A 23,114-nucleotide genomic window follows, 5' to 3' on the forward strand; every position below is an offset into this window, starting at 1 on the left:
CCTCAACAAGAAGCTTCTCCAATCAGGGTTGGGAGAAACACAAATCTATGGACACAAACAGGTATTTAGAAGGCATATAGAATGCTGACTTATAAAACAACACAAGCAGGTCCTCCCCTAGGGCCTAGCCATGAGTTTTGGCTTTGCTTATAGTATCTTTTTTTTTTTTTTTTTTTTTTAAGATTTATTTATTATTATGTATACAGTGTTTCACCTGTATGTCAGAAGAGGGCATCAGATCTCATTACAGATGGTTGTGAGCCACCATGTGGTTGCTTGGAATTGAACTCAGGACCTCTGGAAGAGCAGGCAATGCTCTTAACCACTGAGCCATCCCTCCAGCCCTTTGCTTATGGTATCATGCGTGAATTCCTGCCCACAGAGCATGCCTCGAATCCACTCAAGAGAACAGATGGTAACATATCATATCGGTGGCCATCTCTTGCCTCGTGGGTTGGTATTTCAGGAGGCAGGGTCTGATGCTGGATAAAACTGTTGATGCCTTTTGCCCTTTATGAACCTGCGCAGGTTCTTAAGAACCTTCCTGCACTGTGGAAGCTAGCCAGTGGGGTCAGTTCAAGATTTATCTCCCTGCACCCTATAACCAAAGCGTGTGGTGTCTTCAACAGTAGAGTCTTACCGTCAACTTAGTGTGGGAAACCAAGAGCAATGGTGGGAACCTGTGCTGTCTTAGGGGCATCGCCGAGCAACAGCCTGTAAGGAGGTAACCTGTGCCTGGCACTTAGGTTTTCATTCAATAGCCCATGCCTTCTGGGAGCGCTAATCTCGAACCAGGCGCTGTGGGACGCACCAGTAGTCTCAGCTGCGTGGGAGGCTGAGGCAGGAGGATCACTTGAACAACAGAAGACAAAAAAGCAAGACGAAACCCAGCCCAAACAAAACCAACAAACAAAGAACCAAAGGGAAACACAGGTGCAAAACAAATATATCCTTGCTGTTAGAAAAGATTATCACTAGTAGCTATCAATAACACAGGGACTGATGCCTCTTTGAGTACCGACTTTTTGAGTTAAAAAAAAAAGTCTTAGCCTAGGTTAGTCTCCAACTCACAGAGAGATCCACCTACTTTGGCCTCTGAAGTGCTGGGATTAAAGGCCTGCCCCCACCATGGGGCGGGGGTCATATTTACTCTTAAGTGTTTTTTGTTTTTGTTTTGTAGAAGAATAAAAGGTCTGTTCTCATTTAAAACGAATTCCGAGAACACCCCTCAAGTAGAGAAGCTGCCATTTGTGCCTGCTCACTAGATATATCAAGGAGTCTTTCCTCATAACTCTCTCCGCCCTCTTCACTACTGATGTTTTTTTTATAATTTTATTAATTTATTCATATTACATCTCAGTTGTTAGCCCTTCCCCTGTTTCCTCCCATTCTTCCCTCCCTCCCATTTCTCTCTTTCTCCCCTCCCCTATGTCTGTGACTGAGGGAGACCTCCTCCCCCTATATATGCTCTTAGACTATCGAGTCTCTTCTTGGTAACTTGCTATCCTTCCTCTGAGTGCCACCAGGCCTCCCCATCCAGGGGACATGGTCAGAAAAGGGGCACCAGAGTTCGTGTGAGAGTCAGATCTCACTCTCCACTCACCGGTGGAGAATATCCTGTCCATCGGCTAGGTCTTGGTAGGGGTTCGAAGCTTACTGCCTATATTCTCCTTGGCTGGTGCCTTAGTTTGAGGATGACCCCAGGATCCATTTTAGCGTGCGTCTGGAGCTTCTTCATGACCCCGGGAAAGCCCCTGGAAATGCTGTGATGTGGCGGGTGCTCGGGCACAGCGCGCATCTCTGCTGTGTCTGCAGCTCCCCTCGGCAGGCGGGCCTCTCTGGTAGGAATCAGAACAAGCCCGTTATAGTCTCTGCCCTCTCCTGCCCGCTGCCCAGGAGCCCCACGCTGGACTCAGCTTCATTCAGAATGAAAGTCTGCAATAAATAAATCATCCCCTGTAGCCTGTTGCTTAACCTTTTCAGGGAAGACAAATGTGGCCCTTCCACTTTCTGGAGCCCAACCCTTCAGAGACCAAGGTCTCGGCAGAATGCGCTATTTATCTCAATGAAGGAGGAACTGTCCTCCCCAGGACACAAATTAGGACAAAAAGCTCCGTTTTACAGCAGCGATCCCGAATTTGACCCTACGCCCTTATGGTACGGGTGAACAGCAGGCTACAGTGAAGACCAAAGCAGAAAGTGGATGAAGCAGGGAAGGGAGTGCCGTAAGTACTGTAAGACCTGTTTTCCCCCACTCTGTGTTTATAATTCAATTTCAGTAACATTTCTATTGTTAGCACCGGTATCATTTATATGAAGTAGTTATTTGGGGTGAGGAAATAAAAAATCATTGCATTCCTTGGCCGTCGCTGCCTCTACCCCGCCCCACTGGGATGAATCTAATAAGTATCTATTGCATAAAAGGGGCTAACTACAGAATAAACAAGAGCTTTAAAAAGAGAGAGAGAGAAAGGGGCCTGGAGAGATGGCTCAGCTATTGCGTTTATAACGTTTATAACTCAGGAGGACTTGAGTTCCTTTATAAACACCTACATGGGAACGTACAACTGCCTGTAACTACCATTCCATGGTATTTGTCTCCCTCTTGTGGCCTCTGTGGGTAGTGCATAAATGCGGTACACAGACACACATGTAGGCAAAAAACTGCATACACAGAATGAACATACAAATAAAAAAATAGTTTAGAAAAGAGTTGATGTCCTAGCATTGAAGTAATAAGACAGAAAGAATAAGCTCTACCTGACTCTGCCTTTCTGTCTGTGACTTCCCTCAGAGGACGTGGAGAAAGCCCACTAAAGCTCGGGGAGGTCAACCTATTTTCCTCAGTTTACTGACTCACGTGCGCGTCTCACTTAGCAGTACCCTCACAGATGCGGCCACGATAATATAATGTTTAGCCAAGCATCTGCCTTCTCACGGCCCAGTCAGTTTGACAGACGAGTTTGCACAGCAGCCTGGACCTACTTTCAAAACGAGCAGCTCTGTGCGCTACTTGGCAAGTGATCGGAGTTCCATAGGCAAGTGAGAAGTACTGCGCCTCCGGAATCCATTGGGGTCACCACCCCTTGGGCTCCCCTTTGGCATTTAGAGGCGTCAGATGCAGCCACGCATCTTTCACATGTCTCAACATGTCCCACACTATCGCAGCTTTAGGAATTTAACTGGTTTTCTTTGAGACTCACTCTATAGCCCAAGCTGGCCTCAGGCTTGTGAGGTATCTCAGATACATCTCACGTTTGTTATGTAACTCAGGCCAGTCTTAAACTTAAACCTTCCTACCTCAGGCTCCTGGGTGCTTAGAGCCGAGTGCTGGGATTGTAGGCACGGACTATCACACCTGGGTAGAAACGTTTACATAAAGTTATTTCCCACTCTGAAATAGACCTCCAAATGCCTTATCTGCACAGGTAGAGAGCTTGCTAGGTTTAATCAGTGTAGGCTTGTCCGTGAACTGGTATGTCTTCCTGCGGAAAGAAGAAAGGGGTTGTCTTAGGTACTTTCTCATCACTGTGACCAAAAAAAGAAAAAGAAAAGCACAAACAAACAAACAAACAAAAGGCCTAAGAAGAGAAAAGCATGTTGTGGCTCATAGTTTGAGGGGACAGGGCTGTGTCTACCATCAAAAAACACAGAGAGACTAGTGCTAGAATCCATCTGCTTCCTGCTTTTTACTCACTCCAGGGCCTCAGCCCGTACATGGTGCTGTCCAAATGCACAGTGGCTCTTTCTGCCTCAGCTGAGTCTGTCTGGGGATCACCTCCAGACACAGTCATGGGTTTGTCTCCTAGACGGGTTCCAAATCTCGCAAGGATGACAAAGTTAACCATCGTGGTAGTCAAGTGCCCTGCGACCTGGAGGTAAAGATAAGGCATTCCGCTGGTCTTATCAGCCAACAGTGAGGTTTTTTCTGCTAGGCCTTTGGGACAGGAATGAGGGAAAGGCTTTTTTCAGGCCAGTAGTTGGATACCAGGGGCTCACCCGGCTAAACTGTTAATATGAGCGTTCGCATTTTGAATCAGCAGCTCTACTTCTAGGTGTCTGTTGAGATTATGGAAGAGCTAGTATGGTGTCAAAGGGTGTAATTCCAGGGCTCATGAGGCCGAGGTGGCAGGACCTTGTGTTCAAAGCCAGCTTGGGTTAAATAGCAAGTTCTTGGCCATCTGGGGTTATATAACTAGACATGATTTCAGCAGCAGGCAAGCAAACACACACACATACAAAACATACACACAGACACACCACACACACCCAAACACACATACAACACACAACACACAAAACACACAGACAGACACACACACACACACACACACACACACACCCCAAAAAGTCCTCTACAACCAAAGGAGAGAAAAAAGTTCACTTGAAAAAAAAAAAAAGAGACAGAATGACTGACCCATACTGCAATGTACTGTCTTGTAATTTGTGCCACAAAACATCAGAAACAACCCAAGTATTCATCAATAGGGAATGGGCACCTTTTGGTGTGACCATAGAATGGTCTGCTAAGTAGAAACAGGTAAGTCCTGCTGTGGCGAGCACTCTGCAACACAATGTGTAAGGGGAATTAAAATATTCAGTCTATGTATCCATATGCAGCACACAGCACAACAAACCAGTCAAATGTGTACACGAGGGCGTGAGATCACACTAAGATGAGCTTTGAGCTCAAAGTCTTTAGGGTGACGAGACAGGACTCAAGAAGAGCTGGTGTTGTGACTCAGGGCCGAAGAACCGCTAACAGAGCTTCCTCTTTCCTCTTGCCTGCTGTTTCCTCCAGACCTTCAGCTGGCTGGACAAGGCCTACACAGCGAATGGAGGGCAGTCTGCTTTACTTAATGCGTACTGAGTCAAATGTAAATTCTGCTTAAAAATGTGCACATGGGAACTCCTAGTAACTGACCAAATATGCAGTATTGTTGTCAAGTCAAGTGAGCATACAAATTGATGTGGAGGCACACACCTGTAATAGCTGAGGCAGAAAGAGAGTAAGTTTGGGGCTACAAAGAAAGCTCCAGGTCAACCCAGGTTACAGGGTTACATAGTGAGAGCAACTAGCTGGCAAGGCATGTTTGTAATTCCAGCATGCGGAGGTCTGAGGACAACCTGCACCGCATAGTGAGGTACTGTCTTTTTTTTTTAAATAAAGATTTTGTTTTATTTTTATTTACATGTATTTTTGTGTGTCTACGTCTGAGTATATGCACATGTGTACAGGTGCCCACAGGGGTCAGAAAAGGGGCATTGAATCCCTCGGAGCTGTGATTATAGGAGGTTGTAAGTCACCCTATGTAGTGCTGGAAACCAAACTCTGGTCCTCTGGAACAGTAGTAAGTGCTCTTAGGTGCTGCAACAGTTTTCCAGTCACATTAGACTTTCTCTTAAAACACACAAAAAAACAAGCAAACAAACCAAGTAAAAAGATGAAAGGAGCCGGGCGTGGTGGCCCATGCCTTTAATCCCAGCACTTGGGAGGCAGAGGCAGGTGGATCACTGTGAGTTCGAGGCCAGCCTGGTCTACAAAGCGAGTCCAGGACAGCCAAGGCTACACAGAGAAACCCTGTCTTGAAAAACAAACAAACAAACAAACAAACAAACAAACAAACAAACAACACAAAAAAATGAAAGGATGTGACTATCAAAAGTCAGTGCAGCTGAGAGGAAATGAGTCAGGTATAGATGGAAAATCGCATTATTTCATGACCATGAGTGAGAGGCGAGTGATGGGTGGAGGGCGTTTCACATGTGAGGACCTAAGGTTTCTCAGGGAGCAGGGACAAGAAGCTGATGTAACCTGCAGTCTTCTGTCTTTTGGCTTTTTGTCCCTCAGGGTCTGTTGTTTGCAAAGCGTGCACACCTGCAGGTTAACAAGTGTGTCCGGTGGGAAGTGCTGGGATCCGGTCCAGCAGGGTGTGTGCACTTGAGCCTTCCGTGTGGGATATGAAAGTGATGCTTAGTTAAACATGTGTACGTGTCTAATGTGTGGAGATGCGCATGTATGTACTCACCCTCCAGCACTCTCACTTGTATAGCTCCAAGCCTGTATTAAAAAAAACCAAAACACATTGATTTTCCTTTTTTCTGCATTTATTGAGTCATGATTAAGAAATAAAATTTGTACATATTTTAAGTGTACAAAGTGATGCCCTTTTCCTGTTGCAAAATGAGGCCTTGCTACGTATATATGTTTCACAACAATTATCACACTCAAGCTAATTAACATAATTATAGCATTTAGTTAAAAAATCACATACATACAACTTTGTAGGTCATGTCCACGCACTTAGGAAACGCAGGTTTCACCACGGTTTGTTAAAGCCACAATCCCATCATACACTTGGTTTTCAGAGCTGAAGCACTTTGGCGGAACGGTTCTACCCTTTGACTGCCACCTCTCCATTTTCTGTCACCCCCAAGCCCCTGGCAACTGTCTTTCTATTTTCTGTTTTTGTGAGTCCAGTTCTTTTTTATGATTATGTATACCAGTGAGATTACCATGTATTTATCTTTTTTTTCTGACTAGCTTACCTATCATGGTCCCCAGGATGATATTGTGGTTGTAATGGAAAGTTTTCTTTCCCTTTTAAGGGCTAAATAATTTTCACACACGGTTCACGTAGCTTACATTTCTCCATCCACTTACCCACTGGTAGAGTCCCCTCCATATCCTGGGCATATACTGTGACTATACTCGTTAGGATTTTTTTGTCCATTTGACATCAACTAGAGTCACCTGGGTTGTCAACTGAGGAGCTTTCCCCATCTGATTGCCTGCGAGCGTGTCACTTTCTAGATTAATGATTCCCGTGGGAGGGCCCAGTGCATCATGGGCAGTGCTACCCCTGGGCAGGTAGGTGAGCCTGGGTTATATGGGAGAGCAGGCCAGGGAGAGCAGCTCAGTAAACGGTTCCTTCTGCTTCCATCCGGCTTCTGCCTTTGATGGGTGATGGGGCCTACAGCCCAAATAACTTCTTTCCTCCCCACACTGTGTTTGACTGTGGTGTTTCTCACACCAACAGCAAACCAATACAGCGAACAGTACAGAGCCTAGAGCGTAGATGGCTCTTTATGACTTTTGAGCTTTCCTTTGGTATGCACAAGGACGTACCATAGACTGGGCGGCTTAACATTGAGTCCTGTTGTTCCACAGCCCTGGAGGCTGCAAGTTCAAATTCAAGGGCCTGGCCTGTTGATTCTGCCCGAGAGCTGTGATGGCCTTTGGTTCAGGTGTCTCTCTTGGAGGCAGTCTTTTTTTTTTTTCCCCTAGCCTTCATGGACATAATTTTTCTATTTGCATCTCCGGGTCCAAATTTTTCCTCTTTATAAGGGCACTGGTTGTATTGATTTAGGTCCTGTGCTCGTGGCTACAATTTAATTCGATTACTTCTGTAAAGTACCTGTTCCCAAGTACAGTCACATTCTGAGTTAAAGAAAATTAGACCGTCAATGTGAAGAGAAACTTGCTTATCCCTGTATTCCACAACGTTGCTGGAGACTCTGTGGAGAAGGTAGTGGAGATTTTTTGGCAATGGAAAGGGTTGAGATGTTGGGGCTTCTATAGTCGGGATCAGTAGGAAACAAACAAGAAGGTGCTGCTAGACTGGCAAGCGCTCAGTGCTCCGCAGTTTCAGGTGCTGGGTTGTTAGCCCGCAGATAAAGGAGCTGCGGAGTGACCTTGCACTAACTGTGCTTTTTGATTTGAGATTTTGGCAATAGACAAAAAAGAAAAAGAAAAAGAAAAAGAAACAACAACAACAAAATGGTGGAGGCTCCATTAATCTCAGCATTCTTGGCTTGGGGCAAAGTGGTAAATGAGAAAGAGGCAAATTCTACTGACATCTTAATTCTGCCCACACTCACACACTCTTCCTTATCTAAAAAATATGTGTAAAAAAAAATATGTGTAAAGAAGTAATAAGTGCCTGTAACTCCAGTACTTGGGTTGCAAATGCAGGACTAGTCCAAGTTTGAGGGGAAACCTGAGCCAAGTAGCAAGACTGGGACCAGGGAGGAGCAATGTTCCTTTCTTTCTTTCTTTCTTTCTTTCTTTCTTTCTTTCTTTCTTTCTTCCTTTCTTTCTTTTAAAGCATTAAACAGAACAATAACTTTAACAGACGACAGTAGAATACCAAGGAGCCGGCAGAAGGTATAAGTACAGATGTTTCCATTTCGGGGATGCTTTCTGAAAGCGAAGACTGAGATACAGATGTGGCCCATTCGTCACTCTGGGCTGTTGGAAGTGGATGCACTTCATCACGTTGTAGGGAAGTGGGCAGCAGACGCCGCTCTCCTGAGTCCCAGGGTTCCAGGTTCCCATGGGGTGCAGCTCAGCTGTGATCGCAGGTGCTCCCTCCACGGAGGTTTCTTGGGCCTACGCCTGTGTGTTTACTCCAGCGCACTCTGGTCTCTGGCTTCAGTGAGGGCTCTTGCTATGTGTTTCTCCTCAGCCGGCCTTGCTTTGCACCCATCTTGCTTCTGGAGATCCTCCAGTCATCCCAGGAGGAGAAAAAAATCCCTCTGCCCCCTCAGTGATGAGCAAACCTCTTCCTGTTGTTTCTTTCCTGGCTGGAGACACTTCTCATAAGATAAACTACTGAACCCCGATGCTCCACACTGGCTGCTTGAGTAAAAATCAGAACTAGGTTTGTGAAAACTTGCAAACAGAAGAACATGTATATTATGCAGCTCAAAGGCAGTGTGCCGCTTACGCGTCTGCGCGTTGTATGACACCCGATTTTCAGGATCACACCTGATGTTTTTTAGGATGATTCCCAGTAGCTGCGTTTGTGCTTGATGCTTCAGTCTACCACTCCTCCTGGCTGAGGTTTGGCACAGGTACAACCGCAGGGGCAAACAGCTGGTGCTCTGCAGTGCACTGTGTGGCTCCTTTTTTTTTTTTTTAAAACTAGAAGGCATTGCTTTGGGTTGTCAGAGTTTGGAAAGAGGGATGCTGAGACTGGATGTGGAGAGGAACTGTGATAGGAGAATCCTGAGGAAGAGAGCAGGAGAAGGAGGAGGAAGAGAAGGAGGAGGAGGAAGAGGAGGAGGAGGAGGAGGAGAAGGAGGAGGAGGAGGAGGAGGAAGGATCTGGGGCATGGCGGAAAGACTCCAGGGTCCTGTCCTGTAGAGAGCAACTCTCCAGATGGCATTTGCCTGGGTCTGTCCATCTTTCCTAAGATCCAAACTCTCTCCTTTCCTGAAACCTTCTCTCCCACTCCTACGCTCTCCTCCTTTTGGGTCCCTTGTCGTCTTTGTCATGGTCTCCACCAGGAGTGGAGCTGCCAGAGGCCTCGCTTCTGTGCTTAGAGATGGTTTCGGCACAAGGAAGGTTGGTGGTTTCAGGGTCAGAGGACGAACAGAGGGCGACGGGCTTTGAAGTTCTCGCAAACCGCCGGAGCGCTCAGGCATAACTTTAGCGGGGCGGCGCCCGTCTCTGGTTCCTCTGTACATTGCTGATTGCGCTGGGGAAGAAGTTAGGTGGTAAATGTTCACAGTGGCGTATCCCAGAACAAGGGCACAGCCCTTCGCTCTCACGGCCCCCTCCGGTGGGCACCTTTTCCTTACACTTGGACACGTCTGTATCTGTCATGTATGTTTAGATATTCATATGCACGCGTTTCGTATATATATGTACACACATACATAAACACACTTATGTTTATATATATGCCATATGTAACCAGCCAGTTCCTGATGTGATGGTCTCATTTATGATTTTTATTTTTTATGTTTTGTTACCAAAGCTACAAGACTTTAAGTTTTGAATCTGCCTGCTTTCCGTCTAGTGTCACATAGCACAGTGTCCCCTGTGCCTCTGGGTACCATCAGCAGAGAATTGCAGCCACATAGTCATGGGGTGAACAGCTGGTATTCTGCACCGTGTTACATTGCTAAGCTACAGTGTGGGGAAGGAAGGCCAGGTGTGTTACATGTGCTTTCTTTTTACATTGTTGTGTGTGTGTGCATGTGTGTGTGGTGAGTGTGTACATGCACATGTGTGGTGAGTGTATGAAGTGAGTATGTGTGTAGTGAGTGTGTTAGTGAGTGTGTGTAGTGTGTGTGCATAGTGTATATTTGTAGTGAGTGTGTGTAATGAGTATGTGTATAGTGAGTGTGTTAATTAGTGTGTGTAGTGAGTGTGTGTATAGTAACCGTGTGCATAGTGTGTGTGCGTAGTGAGTGTGTATGTAATGAATGTGTTAGTGAGTGTGGGTAGTGAGTGTGCGCATAGTGGGTATATGTAGTGAGTGTGTGTAGTGTATGTGTATGTGTAGTGAGTGTGTGTAGTGAGTGTGTTACTGAGTGTGTGTAGAGAGAGTGTGTTAGTGAGTGTGTGTAGGGAGTGTGTGCATAGTATGTATGTGTAGTGAGTGTGTGTATATATGGTGACTGTGCAGCATGTGTGTAGTGAGTGTATACATGCATGTGTATAGTGAGTATGTGCACATGTGTAGTGAGTGTGTGCATACATGTGTGTAGTTAGCGTGTGTAGTGAGTATGTGTGTGTGTGTGTGTAGTGAGTGTGTGCATACATGTGTGTAGTTAGCGTGTGTAGTGAGTATGTGTGTGTGTGTGTGTAGTGAGTGCATGCATGTGTGTAGTTAGTGTGTGTGTAGTAAGTGTGTGCATGCATGTGTGTAGTTAGTGTGTGTAGTGAGTGTGTGCATGCATGTGTGTAGTTAGTGTGTGTGTGCAGTGAGTGTGCCCTGTACCACAGCATATGTGGAAGTCGAGGACAACATGAGGGAGTCAGTCCTCTCCTCACACCGTGTGGGTCACAGGGCTTGAGCTCAGGTGTCAGGCTTGGCCTCGGGTGCCTTTGCCCATCCAGCTGTGCCGACTTACGTTACTTTTAGCACATGACTTAGTGTGTTGTGCTTCAGTGATGCTTCTTTAGGGACCGCACTACACTCAAAGGCTGATTAACCGATGGCGGGGACGACAAGACGAACAGCAGGAAAGGTCCGAACAGCAAGCGCAGCGCTAGATGCTTCTCCACTCTAGAGGTTCTGTTCCTCAGCACCTGGAAAAGACACGTAATTTTCTGGCTAATAACGCCCTGCTATGTATTTTTTTACACTTTCATGTGTGTGTATGCGTGGTCCACATATGTATATGTGTTGGAACATGTGTGAGTCTATGTGTGTTCTGCATGTGGTGGCCCAAGGCTGACATGAGGTGTCGTCTTCACTCGCTCTCTACTGAATTCACAGGGACAGTCTCCCAACTGAACCCAGATCTGCTGATGTTGACCTGCCTAACCAGCCACACTGTTCAGGGAGCCCCCGTGTGCATCTCTTGAACGCTGTAATTACAGGTGGGCTGACATGCCCACTTGCCATTTGTTCTGGAGATCTGAACTCTGGTCTTCACGTCTGTGCGGCAAGTACTTTATCACCGAGCCAGCCCCTCTCCCTGAAACCACTTGCCTAAGGTATAATGGGCAACACGGATTAACGAGCCCACAGATGGTAGTTATTACAGTGTTGTAATGGAGAATATAATTCTTAGAGAGGTGCAAAAAAAAAATCCCTCTTCCTATGTGTACTTTTTATCTGGGATCCTCTGTGAGGAAAAAACAAATTAGGAGACAAGAAACAGGCTGGCTAGAGTGTGTAATTTACAGGTAGATGAGATGTGCAGAGAGCGAGCCACTTTCAAGGAGAAGGCTCAGGACTCTGGTTTATGGAGCAGTCTTCAACAAAGAACAATACATTTACACAGAGGTGACAAGACAAGAGGACGGGAGTCTCGGGGCAGGTGATGTGGCAAGGCCTGTATTTGGGAAACCGAGTGGGTGAAGGCTGCTTGGTGCCATTTTCTTGTACTCCTTTCTGTGATGTAAGCTCCAGACTCAGCACACTGTGTTAGGTGACAGAACTTTGTCCTTCTGTGTGGAGGGGACGCAGAGGGACACATTAGAGAACTTTTGGGTTACGATGTAGAGCGGCATCTGAGAGCTTTCCTTGTGCGTGTTGCTTCTTTGCTGTTATTGCCTCAAAATAATGCTTACACCAAAGCTGCTCCACAGACAGGAGCCCCAGGAAAGGTGTAAAAACTGTCAGGTGGCTGGCTGAAAGATAAAAATCTGTTATATGCATTTGTGGGATTCACACTTAAATTACGAAAATGAAAATTATAACAAGGACTCAGAGAGCATTCTCTGAAGGAATGTGTGGAATGTTTTGTTTTAGCATAGAAATTTGTATTTTGAAACCAATATAAACATGACACTCTATTGCACCATAAACCAAGAATATGACGCAGAAAACAGTAAACAGTGAATGATCACTGAGGGTAGGAGAAACGAGGACCGAGGTTGAGAGGTGAAGCATCCAATATTTGTATTTACCAGTGGTAATAAAGTAAGAAAATGGCTGATTGTGTTTTCTTATAGGGTAATGCACATTTGAGCTTCATCTCCAAATCCTAATTGCTCATACATGATCATGAGGTGTCTGTCTGCTGGATTTTGCAACATGGCAGAATAGATTAACATGACTCTTGTCATCTGAGTGCCCGTCCATCCCCCAAGCTGAATAACCGACCATTGTCCCAACACACAGTGATTTATTTACCCTGGACCGTGTTTGTGTAAGCTTAGGATATAGCTGTATTTAGTTATAGGTTGTTTTTCCAGAAGTAAGTGTGGTGAGTGGAAGCCATGGCTTGCACACGAGGCTGGCTTAGTTGTAAGGCATCAGGAGCCACTGGTGCTGTTCTAGTGTTCCCTGTAGAATTCTGTAACGGCCCAGTGTTGTGCAAACATCTCTCCATTTGTCACTGTAATGTAATAGAGAGGAGTACCTTATGGGGATAAGGCTAGGCGAGACTTTTATATGATTACATCACAGGGTGATAGATGCTAGCAATTTTGCTTATTATGAGAACAGTTCTCCAAAGAGAATTTCTGATATATTTTTTTTGCAATTTCTCTTTTCTATATGTATACAAATTTAGCTAATATCATATCATAAATATAAATAAAAAGTTAAGAATAGTCAAGAGGGATTTAACATTTATCTGAATAGAACAAATTGGAATTTGTGCTTATTTGCTCAGGTCTCGTTTTGATTAAAGGATGACTGTGAAGACTGAAGAAAAAAAAAGAGAGAGACCTATTCTAGGAAAATATTTACTAGGCTCCTAGTGTTTGCCATTGTGGCCTTTGGGATAAATTATTGAAGGGTGCAGAAGCAGAGACCAGAAGAATACTCCTTAAAACTGGGATAAGCAGGCCTGGAGAGATGGTTCAGCAGTTAGAAACACTTGCGGCTCTCTCAGAAGGCTTTGATCCCAGCACCCACACGGTGGCTCACAGTCATCTGTAACGGTAGCAGCAGGGAAAGCCACACACTCTGGCCTCTCAGTGCCGCATGGGCCACAATAGACACGCATTCAGGCAAAACACCTGTGCGTGTGACTAAACATTGGAATTTCATGTAGATAACCTGAGATAAAGGGAACTCCCAGGGTCCTAAAGCGTGCTGTTCCTATCTTCCTAACACTTATTTTGTGTGTTCGTATGTTTGTGCACGTAGATGTATTAACAGCACGTATATGCGGCAGTGTACATGCGGAGTCAGAGGAGAGCTTGTGGGAGTAGATTTTCTCCTTCCACTATGTGGGTTCCGGGGTTTGAACTCAGGCTGTTAGGCTTGGCAGAAAATGCTTTTGCCCACTGGGCCATCTTGATGGCTCTTCTGTAGTCTTTTTCTTAAAGCTCAGGTCGTGGGGTCAGGACAGAGCTGTGAAGATGTTGAGCCCACGATGAGTATACTCCAGAAATGTTAAATTAACGTCTATATGGTCCCACTATTCTCGAGGCCTAATTTTACCAAAAAGATATCAGAGGTCCTTCTAGGACTTGCTTGTTATTGTACAGCTGGAAGTACAATTATAGTGTGTTTGAATTCCTGTGTTGTCCTATGCATGCATATACATTACAACTTATGGACTAAGTCAATGCGGCTGAACAAATATTTAACATTTGTATATACACCAAACATTACGAATGATACCAGGGGGAGAATCAGTAAGGCATGGTGTTGGTACATGGCTCATGCTCACTAAGTATTGCAGTCAGGGCTTTGTTTTGGAGACAGGCTGGTCTCAAACGTACGGTTCTCTAGTTTAGCCTCCCAAGTGTGACAAAGCCTCCCAAGTGTGACCTAGCTATGACAAAGATTCCTTCCTTCCTTCCTTCCTTCCTTCCCTTTTGGTTTTTTTTGAGGCAGGATCTTTCCAGGTAGCCCTGGCTGCCCTGGAACTCACTATGTGGACCGGACTGGCCTCAGGCTCACAGAGACCCTGTGTCTGCCTCCGCAGTGCTGGGGTTAAAGGCGTGTGCCACCACACTCTGCTAAAATGAGGATTTTTAACCAGGTCTCCTGATGCTAAAGGTAATGCGTACAGTGCGCCACTGGCAATTTTATTATAGTGCTTTAATAGCTATAAAAAACTGGGCGAGCTGTTGACAAACTTGAAATTTCAACAGTAGCATTGTAACAATGGAAAAAAAAAACTTAAAAAAAAATCAAAGAAGCAAAGCCACTCCCACTCTACACACAGACTCTTCTTGTACAGCCACGGATGCAATATTGTTGTAATTTTCTGTAAGGAAGCAGCAGGTCACAGAGGTAAAAAGAAAACTCTTCTGTGCCGGAATCAGCAGCGTGTGAAGATCCCAACTCAAGGCTGTCCTTTGTATCTGATGGTGCCGTGCTCTGTAGTGGGGAGTCAAGCTTGACCTTGACAGACAGAAACTTCATCAGTAGAGAGAGTTGCATAGGCATGCCAGATAGTCACCCAGTTCCTAAATTAGACAACTGTTCTTACACCGAACAAGTGTCATCCGTGCTCGTAGGCCCTTGCCCATTGGAGGGACTCAGTCTGCGTTAGCAGCAGTGAATGTTCCCTGACCGTCTCAACATTATTCACAGGCGAGCCTTTAACAGACTTTTGCACGCATCCACTTGTCTTCAAATTACCTTTTATTTCTTGACTTACTTTGTGCGTATGTGTGTGGGTGCGTGTGGACCACAGCATAGTTATGGAGGCCAGAGACAGCGTGGGGAGGTTGGTTTTCTCCTGCCATGTGGGTGCCAGGGATTAGACTTCAGGCTTGGCAGTGTGTACCTTTACCCACAGAGACATCTTGCCGGATATTTGTGTTCAAAAGGCATACGTGTGTGTGTGTGTGTGTGTGTGTGTGTGTGTGTGTGTGTGTGTGTGTGTGTGTGTGAGATATGGCATATGCATGTATGGTACAAGCACACAGAACGCATGCAGATACCAGAGGGTGAATTCTAGCATCTTCCTCTGTTGCTCTCCGTTTTATTGCTGAACTTGAAGCTCGTTGCTTTGCCTAACCTGGCTGACCAGCAAGCTCCCGGGAGCTTCCTGCCTCCACTCCCTCCTCCCAGTGCTAGGGTTAGTGCGGTTCTTTTAAAACAAATGGGTGCTGGGGATTCGAACTCAACTCCTCATGCCAGGACGGCAACAGTCCTGCTGACTAACTCATCTCCCTAGCCCCCCACATTTTTTTTGACAAGTGTTTGGTTATCACTGATTTGAAAACTGTTTGAGGTAAGGAAAAAGGTCTCTACTTGTACCAGTGACAGGATGCTCTGGGCAGGTGGGGCTAGACAGCTCTCTTCCACATGCCTCTGGAGGATGCGGCAGCCATGGCAACAGTGGCATCTTCCGGTTGCTGTTCTTCACCCTGAGCTCGCTGATTCTCACAGATGGGCATTTATGAGCTGGAGTGGAACTGGTTTTCTCTTTAAGTGGTTTGTTCACGTCCTTGTTAATTGCAGCTCAACTCTAGAGGTACCGGAGAGTGCGCTGCTTGCTGGAATCATTAGTTTGAAAAGCTTAAATATCACCCATTGTGTGCATTTTGTACCTCAACATTTTTTTAAAGGTGTTCATCTAAAAGGTGGGAAACAAAAAAGTAGCAACAGCAGTCTTTTTCAAGAAACACCAGGTTCTCACTGTTAATTAGTTAATACAGCGGTTGTAAGGCACTTAGAGAATGAAATGTAATAAGGTGTTTCCTCCCCGATCACGGACCAGCTGTTTGGCTGGGACAAGATACTTCTTCTCCCAGGAGGCATTTCTTGAGGAGAAAATGTGGACTGAGATTATTTCCTTGGGGTTGCAGTGTTTCCTGCCTGTAACAAATACAATCTTTGGACCTTCCGTGGGCTCTGAGAGCTCATTGCTGCTGGGGGGTGTCTTCTGGGTCTGGGCTTGTAAATACGCGTGTCTCTCATTCTGACCTCTGCCTTTTCTGAGCACTGCTGACCCACTGTCCAGGCACACCTTTGCCCAAAAGTTTCTTCTCATTTCAGCTCACTCTCACCTAAGGCCTGCCAGTGTGTTGCTACCATTCCCCACGCCTTCTGTCGAGCTAGGTCCTCTGGCACTTGTCAGGTTTTTTTTTTTTTTTTTTTTTTTTTTTTTTTGCTTCTTTTGTTTGTGAAAGCATAGTTTTATATTCTTTTTTTTAATTATTTTTTTTATTGAAAAATAAAATCATTCATATTGCATCTCAGTTGCTATCCCATCCCGTGCATCCTCCCATTCCTCCCTCCCCTTCCGCTTTCACCCGCACAGTCTTATAGTCAGAAGAGCCCATAAGCAGTAAAAGGAGTTTGCTTCTTGGAGCAAGGAATTGCACTGAAGCTGTGAGCTGCCGCCTCATACCCTGTGAATGGCACTAGTTGTCATTGTGTTTTGAGTAATGTGACTACTCTAAGACTCTGCCCTAACTGGAAGTCATGACTAAGAGAGTAAATTATGGGATAGGGATAGCTATAATGATTTTTATTTGCAAATTACTTATTTTTGCAACCAATATGGGTTGGCATACTCTATAAAAACTCTAGCAAGGATTCGTGTTTAAAAGTATTTTAAAATCCACATTATCTATCCAATAGAGCTCTGCAATGTATAGGGGAGGGATAATGAATTTACATTCATAGAGTTAGCAGTCCTAGACCTGTTATGCTCAGGGTACAGCAGTATTTTAATTTGTATATGTTTTTGGCTTGTTGTTTTGAGGTAGGGTCTTACTCTGTAGGCCAAGCTCATCATGAGCCTGCGCTTCTCCCACGTTAGTCCTGCCCCTAACTAATGGCCTTTCCATGCAGGGGTGGCATACAGCTGTATACCATCAGGCCTGGCTCATATTTTTTTTAAATATTAATTTTTGGTATTTTGAGGTAGAATCTCATTTTATACTCTGTAGCCCAGGCTGGCCTCAAATGTTTTGTGATTCTCCTGCCTCAGCATTGTGAAGGCTGTGTTGACGGGCATGCTCTACCACGCACACCGATATATACTTAAAACATATAGAACAAAACAAAAGCAGGCCCCCTTTTAAAATTTGTTTAAAAAGTCTTTTTATTTTAAAAAAGTTTTATACAACATATTTTGATCATGTTTTCCCCTTCCTCCAGCTCCTCCCGGATCTGCTGTATCTCCCTACACAGCCTTTATGTGCTTTCTCACTTTCCATCGTTCAAAAAAGAAAACCAAAATACAAAACAACGTTAACAAACAAACAGAAAAACCAAAGAGACAAACATGGAGTCTGTTTTGTTGGCCAGCCCCTGCTGGGTGTGGGGCCTGCCCTGAGTGTGCTTAGCTTACCCGGTGACACTCCACTGGAGAAAAGACTTCCTTCTGCCAGCTGGTATCAAATAGATTTGTGGTTGCAGGTGGAATCAGCCCTGTTTCCAGTTTCCCATCTCAGACTGGGGCCCTCTCTGGCTTGAACATGTGCAGGGCTCCCGCCCTTTACTAATTGTGTTTTCCTCCCTCCCTCCCTCCCTCCCTCCCTCCCTCCCTCCCTCCCTCCCTCCCTCCCCCCTCCCCCCACCGTCTGTCTTTCTCTGTGATCTATTGCATTTTTTACCTGACTACACCATTTAGAGGCAGCTTCTAGACTACCATCTAACTTGGAAGATGCTGCTTGAGACAGGATTTCATGTAATCCAGGCCTTAAACTTGCTATGTAGGCGAGGTGTCCTGGAAATTCTTTTAAATCCCATTTTACTCGTGGTGTGTGTGTGTGTGTGTGTGTGTGTGTGTGTGTGTGTGTGTGTGTGTGTGTGTGTGTGTGTGTGTGTGTAAGCCACAGGTCGATCTTGGGTCTCTTCTTTCATTGTTTTGCACCTTATTATTTGAGACAGGGTGTCATATGGAACTGGGGCTCACTGATTGGTCAGAGTGGCAGTTCAGTGGATTCCAGGAAGCTGCCTGTCTCTGACCCCTCCCCTCCGCTATAGGTGCTGTGTACCAGCATTGCTGAGCCATTTGAACTCATGTCCTCGTGTATGTGTGACAATCACTTCACAGAGCCGTTTCCCTGGGACCCACCGGGAACGGATGAACCTTCCAAGTGCTCTAGTTAGAGGCATTTATCAACATACCATTTGTGGATCCAAGTTAGGGCTTTATGTATGCTAGACAAATGCTCTAATGATTGAGCTACTCATATGTCCCCAACTGCTCCACTGTACAATTATTTTTAAAATTTATTTTTGCATTATATTAATATTAATAATATTATTATTGTCATTATGATTTTTTTTTTTTTGAGACAGTGTTTCTCTGCATAGCCCTGGATGTCCTGGAACTCACTCCATAGACCAAGCTGGCCCTGAATTTAGATCTGCCTGCCTTCTCTTGGTCCAAAATGTTCAGATTAAAGGAATGTACCACCACACCCAGATGATGATGATGATTAGTATTATTAGTATTACTACTTAGTGTGTGTATGTGTGTGCATGTGTGCCGAGGAGTGTGGGTGGTGGTTAGAGGACAGCTTGTGGGAGCCAGTTCTGTCCTTCTACCATGTGAGGTCTCAGGCACTGGGTCAGCAGGGCTGTTGGCAGAAGCCTTTAACTGTTGAGCCACACTGCTAGTCCACAGTGCACTTCTAAAATCAAATTAAGTATCCGTCACTGCAAATGTTATTTCTTTATAGTGAAAACATTAAAAGAAAAACACAACCCAATGTGTGGTATTCAATGAGTGCGAGGCATTCCTAGCTGCAAGGGCCAACGTATTTCTAAAAAAGATACATGTTTTTCATGTTTACGGTTTGTCCCGACGTCACAGTGGGGTGAGGAGGTCAGCCCTTATCCTCCCACCGTTCTTTGTCATCACGGTCTGAGTTCATTAGTCACGCAGCCATCGGCAGTTGTGTAAGAGCTGCATTCTGTTCCTTGCCCACAATCCCATTATTTTAACCTTGGGTCTGTACTTACTGACTTCATAGCTTCCCACTAACTTCTGTTTTGTTGCTTGTAGCTGACTCGCCTCGTCTTGTGAGAACTGTCATAATAGTAGTTTTCTCAAGAAGGATTGCGGTCACGGGCTTTAGGCAATATCTTTCGGCTCCTCTGCATTTATTTATTTATTTATTTCTGAGCTTGTGAAATCTACTAATTGGATAATGTCCCCCTGCTTAGTGTTGATTTGTCCACATCTCCATGTCACAGTTTCATAGAGTGCGCCATCTTCCTGCAAGCTCCGCCTTCACACAGCCAGGGGAACACGCTGGAAACCGGATGACTGCTCTGTACTACTGCTTTTCTCAGCCGCCCTTGGATAAAGCTGCTACAAATGCAGGCAGCAGAGTGCTGCCACTTCCATAACGCCCACAGTCCAAATGTCTTCCCTGTGGCCCTTAAATGATTCTTTGGTGATCCTTGAGTTACACAACTTCTTTCTTTTCAGGCGACACCATGAGAAGATGGCCTAACTTCTGCTTCAACCCCCCACAGACAAAGACCTTAGTGTTCTGGCTAGAGATCCCTTCATTGTGGAAAAGCCTTACACTGACTGGCCTTGCCACCGTCCCTCTGGCTCATTAGCTGGCGTGATGGAGCGTTTGTGCTTCATTCTTCTCGAGAGTCTTTCAGTGACTCTAAGGGTTATGTCTATCCCAGTTGTCTCCTTTTGTGTCTCCTTTTCTTTTTTTGTGAACTGTATTTTGAAGGATGGCTTCAAGGGGAATCTTTAAAAAACAAAACCTTTAACATAAAATCTTACCCTTTTTATTTTAAATAATTCAATATATCTTATAACTATGATGCTTCTGCGTTGACAATGCTATAGAAATAATTTATGAATATGGATTGTGTATGAGCCACACTGTTGTACGCAGGTTCATTTGTTCTAACAATACATTTATATTTATAATACAAGTTTGCACTTAATGAGAGGGTGATATCAATGGTGGCCAAATCAAAAAAATTTTTTTGAAGACTGAAATTATGCGCCACAGAGAGAAAGATTCTTTACTCTTTTGGGTGCTTTGTCTGTGGAACAAACTGACAGCTGACTAACAGGAGAAAAGGCACACAGTGTATGTAACATGGAGAGTTCTGTGTGGCAGAGGAGGAAAAGAATGTCGTGTAGAGAGAACAAAGAACTCCCCAAAGAAATGGCTCTGATGCTTTTATACCGTTGGACAAGAATGAAGACCTCAGAAGGAATGAAAAGAAAAAGGAGAAGGGAGGTGGGAGATAGGAAGGACAACAGGGAGAAATAACATCAGGCCTTGGCTCCGCTGGCTTTCGGTGCGCTCTGATCTTTTCTGCATGAGAAGTGGAGGAGTTTAGAAACACCCTCTCAAGGGAGTCAGGCAGATCTAGCAAGGTAGCCTTTTTTATTTTTATTTTTATTTTATTTTTATGAACCACTGTTAATAGAAAATAATCCCTGTGTTAGAATGTCTTATTTTGGTGATGATGAATTAGGATAAGCAATGCCCTGAGAAAACAGAGTTTGTGATGCCATTTGAAAACCACCCATCAGGCAGTGAGGCCAGCGTACCAAGGCAAATGGGGGAAGATGGGCTCCTTCACACTGCCACACAGAGAGAGGAAGAAGAGCACAGGTGCTCACTCCATCTAGCTGGGAGACAGACCCGGAATTTCATGCCATTAAAATACCATAGACTCTTGGAGAAAATACGAAGTCAGGGTCATTCTCAAAGACTTAGTTGGGGCCATGTAATAATGGTGAGCATTGTTGAGTTCCAAACACCATTCTAGGTGCTTTGCATACACTTAGTAATCACTGCAGGGGACAGATATAAGCCCACCTTCCATTTTACACGTAGAGAATTAGAGACAGAAAGGCAATAAATAAATGGCAGACATGTAGCCAATATTATACTAATGGGGAAACCGAAGGCATCTCTAGTAAGATCAGGAGCACATGACCACAGTCTATCAAGTCCTACCCGGATCACATGAATCCCTTTCCTCTGTGTGCCTGCATGGTCTCCTTGACAAGGGGAGGTGATCAAATTGGGAGTACGATAGTTCATGTCAGAGTCAGTCCCTGCTCTTCCCACAACCGTGGAGAAAGAGCTGTCCATTGGCTAGATCCGAACAGAGCATCTAGGTTCTCAGCATGCATTGTCCTTGGTTGGTGCAACAGTTTATGCAGCTCCCCCTGGGTCTAGATCTGCTGGCCTTGGAGATCTCCATGTGGTGCTCCTGAACCCTCTGGGTCCTTCCATCTCTCATTCTTCCTTATGAGCTCTGTCCATAGTCCAGCAAGTGAGTCCCAGCATCTGTCCCAATCCCCTGCTGAATGAAGACTAATATCCACTTATAAGTGAGTATATACCATGCGTGTCTTTCTGGGTCTGGGTTGCTTCACTCAGGATGATCCTTTCTAGTTCCATCCATTTGCCCGCAAATTTCAAGAGTTCTTTGCTTTTAATGGCTGAGTAGTGTTCCATTGTGTAAATGTACCACAGTTTCCTTATCCATTCTTTGGTTGAGGGACATTTAGGTTGTTTCCAGATTCTGGCTATTGCAAATAAAGCTTCTATGGACATAGTTGAGCAAATGTCCTTGTTGGTAAGATGGCCATTTTTACTATGTTGACCCTCCCAATCTACGAGCATGGGAGATCTTTCCATCTTCTGCTATCTTCTTCAATTTCTTTCTTCAGAGACTTTAAGTTTTTTTTTTTTCATACAAGTCTTTGACTTGCTTGGTTAGAGTTACACCAAGATACTTTATATTATTTGTGGCTATTGTGAAGAGTGTAGTTTCCCTAATTTCTTTTTCAGTCCATTTGTCATTTGTATACAGGAGGGCTGCTGATTTTTTTGAATTAATCTTGTATCCAGCCACTTTGATGATAGTTTTTATCAGCTGTATCAGTTCTCTGGTGGAAATTTGGGGGTCCCCTTATGTAAACTATCATATCACCTGTGAATATTGATACTTTGACTTCCTTCCTCCTATCCACTGTGGATTCCCTTGATCTCCTTTTGTGGCTTATTTCTCTAGCTAGAACTTCAAGAACTATATTGAGATATGGAGAGAGTGGGTAGCCTTGTCTAGTCCCTGATTTTAGTGGAATTTCTTTAAGTATCTCTCCATTTAATTTGATGTTGGCTATTGGCTTGCTGTATGTAGCATTTTTTATGTTTAGTTATGTGTTTTGTATCCCTGATCTCTCTAAGAATTTAAACATGAACAAGTGTTGGATTTTGTCAAATGCATTTTTGGCATCTAAAGAGATGATTGTATATTTTTTCTTTCAGTTTATTTATATTGTGGATTAAATTGATGGATTTCTGTACATTGAACCATGCCTGCATGCCTGAGATAAAGCCTACTTGGTCATGGTGAATGATATTTTTGATGTGTTCTTGCATTCATTTTGTGGGTATTTTATTGAGTATTTTTGCATCAATGTTCATAAGAGAAATTGGTCTGAAATTCTCTTTGTTGGGTCTTTATACGGTTTAGATATCAAGGTGACTGTGGCCTCATAGAATGAGTTTGGTAATGTTCCTTCTGTTTCTATTTTGTGGAATAGTTTGAAAAGAATTGGTATTAGCTCTTCTCTGAAGGTGGTAGAATTCTGCTCTGAAAGTGTCTGGCCCTGGGCTTTTCTTGGTTGGGAGACTTTTGATGACTGCTTCTATTTCTGTAGGTGAAACAGGACCATTTAATTTGTTTGTCTGATCTTGATTCAACTTTGGCAAGTGGAATCTATCAAGAAAATTGTCCATTTCATTTAGATTTACAAATTTTGTGGCATAT

The 23,114-nt window shown here is 44.5% G+C and overlaps 1 pseudogene; it reads right to left on the reverse strand.

Annotated features, from left to right (window-relative positions):
* The window catches only part of LOC127196118 (60S ribosomal protein L23a-like), a 39,369-nt pseudogene extending 29,940 nt beyond the window's left edge, over window positions 1–9,429 (reverse strand).
* Between the last annotated feature and the right edge of the window lie 13,685 nt (window positions 9,430–23,114).

Source organism: Acomys russatus, chromosome 12, assembly GCF_903995435.1.
Source record: "Acomys russatus chromosome 12, mAcoRus1.1, whole genome shotgun sequence".
In the NCBI taxonomy this organism is placed as follows: Eukaryota; Metazoa; Chordata; class Mammalia; order Rodentia; family Muridae; genus Acomys; species Acomys russatus.